Raw genomic sequence first — 3,454 nt, 5'->3', positions numbered from 1 at the left:
GATACAAGAGCATAATAATGAGGGGCAATTGCAATTATCCTGAATTCCAGGCCACCTGAAAGGATAAGGGAAGAAAAGGAAGAAACAAAAAACAACAAAAGCACACAGCCTAATGTGCAAGAGAAAGTCATCATAATCCTTTCTTATGATAACTTTAATTAATGGCTTTGTGGGGTTGTAATTTTATTTTTTCCCAGTTAGCTCTCTAATATGCATTTAATTTGATAAACCAAGTGTCCTACACAATGAAATACTTCTGTTACTGAGATGTCTGTGAGGCACCTAGCCTAGACAGAGACAGACAATGTCTCCCCCCACTAACTATCTGATAAGGCTTGTTGACTTGATGCTACGTAAGGCAAAAATGTGTGATTCAGTTAAGAAAAACATGAAAAAAATTAAAAACAACAGTATCTTAAGGAGTAATAATAAATTAGGAACTGTTAATGAACAGGAATTTATTATAATTATTGACCATATCTTAATTTGTATGAATATAGGTGCCTCTAAGGTAAAGCTTCACTTGACAAACTCAGTTAGAGTGACTTTCATAAGGGCAAGGAAGAATGTATTTGTCTAAACTGTATCTGGCATAATCAAATGATTAAATTGGATGTGAAAGAGAAAGGAAAAAAGTACACAGATAAACCTGTGAGACTGACTGCTATTATGGAGAACTGCAGGTCTAACATGAGAACAAAGTGTAGGTGGTGCCCAGTGATTCACTCACGAAAACAGTTGAGAGCAAGCAGGGAATAACATTTAGAACCCTAGATGCACGGATGCCAATTTCCAGAGCAAGGGTAATAAAGTAAACTTGAAATTTTGACATGTAATGATTTCTTTTATGAACTAATAAAATTATATACATATATTCATATATTTTTATATACACATAATTTTTATGTGTTGAGAATGATCTTCAGACTGAAAAAAAAGCATAACGAACATTATTGGTAAGAGGAACTTCCTATTATGTGTAGTTGGATGAATTATAGGAAAGCACCTGTTGAATTAAATGAGGCTACATTTCAGGCTACTAAAAAACCTGTGCTTGAAATTATTGTGCTGTTTTCGACGGTCTTGGTGCCACAAGGCTGCAAATAAACAGTGGTTCTTATTTTTTAAAAAAGGACAGTAATTAGCTACATACAAACTTTAGACCTTAAAGCCTCAGGTGAATCTCAAGCACAATTTCATAATTATTAAAGAAGTGGGGCTCTCTGCTCTTTCCTCTTTGACAGACAGTTGCATCTTCTTGTGCAATACTGGCCCCATCCCTGAGACAGTCATGAAGGTCAGAGTAAATCGATTTGTCCACATTGGATGCCTGGTCGCCAGGATGCTTTTAACTCTGTCAAAATGGATATTGCGCATCAATGACCCCTTCACTGACCTCAGCTACATGGTCTACATGCTCCAGTATGATTCCACCCATAGCAAGTTATGACACAATCAGGCTGAGAATGGGAAGCTTGTCATCAATGGAAGGCCCATCTTCATCTTTTAGGAGCAAGTTTCCACCCACATCAAATGGGGTGATGCTGGTGCTAAGTATGTTGTAGAATCCACTGATGTCTTCACTAACTTGGACAAGGTTGGGGCTTATGAAAGGATGGAGCCAAAAGGGTCATCCTCATCTCTGTCCATTCTGCCAATGTCCGCATGTTTGGGCATAAATCATGAGAAGTATGACAATAACCTCAAGATTGTCAGCAATGACTCCTCTACCACCAACTGCTTGGGTCCTCTGGGCAAGGTCATCCATGATGACTTTGGCATGATGGAGGAACTCATGGCCACGGTCTATGCCATCACTGCCACCCAGAAGATCGCAGATGGCTCCTCTGGGAAGCTGTGGTATTATGGCTGTGGGGCTGCCCAGAAGACCATCATCCCTGCTTCTATGGGCACTGCTAAGGCTGTGGGCAAGGTCACCCCTGAGTTGAATTGGAAGCTCACTGGCATGGCCTCCCAGATCCCAAATCCCAGCTCCAATGAGTCAAGAATCTAACCTGTGGTCTGGAGAAAGCCACCAAATGTGATGACATTGAGAAAGAAGGTGGTGAAGCAGGCAATAGAGGGTCCCCTAAAGGACATCCTGGGTTACACTGAGGACGGGCTGCCTCCTGCGACTTTAACAGTGATACTCCCACTTTCACCTTTGATGCTGGGCTGGCATTGCCCTCGGTAGCTGCTCTGTCAAACACATTTTCTGTTATGACAATGGGTTTGGCTACAGCAAAAGGGTGGTGGGCTTTATGGTCCATATGGCTTCCAAGGAGTAAGAGATCCCTGGACCACCAGCCTCAGTGAAAACAAGATAAGGAAGAAAGAAGCCCTCAGCTCCTAAGGAGTTCTTGCTCCAACTCAATCCCCCAACACAGTGAGAATATCCCATCCTCAACAGTTTCCATCCCAGAGCTCCTGAAGAAGAGGGAGAGGATTAGGGAGCCCTACCTGGTCATGTATCATCAATAAAGAACAATGTGCACAGTCAAAAAGGAAAGGAAAAAAAAAAAAAAAGAGATGGTCTGCGAACATTAGAAATGAAAGTGGAGATCCGCAGAAGCTAGGAGGAGTTTATAAAGGATGAGTCGGGTCAGACTAGCTTCATTCTCCTTTGGACAAAAATTCTAAAGAGGTGGCTTATGTTCATCTGGATTAAGCAAGGCATTTGGCACAGTCAAAACAGAAACATAACCTGGATAATCACACAGGGAAATAGATTCATAAGTAAGTGCCTAACAACCATATCAAAGATCCCAGTTACTGAACTGATTAATTCCTAGAGCACAATTTTCTATTGTTTATTAAAGGTCTCTCTTTTTTTTCTTTCTTTCTTTTTAAAAATAGCTACCACATTTGAGCACCTACTATGTGTTAGGCATTGTGCTAATCCCCTGACATGAATTTTATCCCCACAATAACCAAAAAGATAGATAGTTTTCAAATTTTACATTACCTAAATTGAAAGATTGGTCCAAGGTCACCAAGCTATAGTCAGGAAGTACAAGCTTTTCAAATATGCAAATTACATGAAGCTGGAGAAAGAACAAATATGTTGGACTCTAGAATCGGGCTCTAAAAGAATCTAAACTCATTAGTACATCAGATTAAATATGAAATTCATAGGTATTTTATTTGTTAACAAGCTCATTCTGAGTCAGGAGTGTTGACGTGGCTGCTGAGAAAATGAAAAGATTCTGAGGTCTTACTGTAGGATAAGATTATCTGAAGAAAGGGAGGTGGCACGCTTGTTTTTTTCAGTATTTTCAGTTCCAAACTCTATACCTTAATATGGGGTGCATTGATCAGGATTTTTTCCTTGTTAATGACAGAGACTCCATATGCAGGAAAGGAATTTTTTGGCTTACAGGGCTGAGAAGAGTTTTCAGGTAACCTACAAACCTGGAGAAAGAGCTGCTAGAACCTTGACTTGAGGGACGGAAAA

At 40.2% G+C, this 3,454-nt stretch overlaps 1 pseudogene across 1 annotated transcript; it reads left to right on the top strand.

Moving 5' to 3' along the window:
- The first annotated feature begins 1,381 nt into the window (after positions 1-1,381).
- Positions 1,382-2,288, top strand: LOC309825830 (glyceraldehyde-3-phosphate dehydrogenase-like; annotated as a pseudogene). The gene has a single exon. The product of its transcript is annotated as a glyceraldehyde-3-phosphate dehydrogenase-like (transcript).
- Positions 2,289-3,454: the final 1,166 nt, after the last annotated feature.

This window comes from Grampus griseus (genome assembly GCF_964374135.1).
Source record: "Grampus griseus genome assembly, chromosome: 8".
NCBI classification, from domain to species: domain Eukaryota; kingdom Metazoa; phylum Chordata; class Mammalia; order Artiodactyla; family Delphinidae; genus Grampus; species Grampus griseus.
The sequence above is the reverse complement of the archived record's forward strand: the minus strand, read 5'-3'. Positions and strand labels throughout refer to the sequence as shown.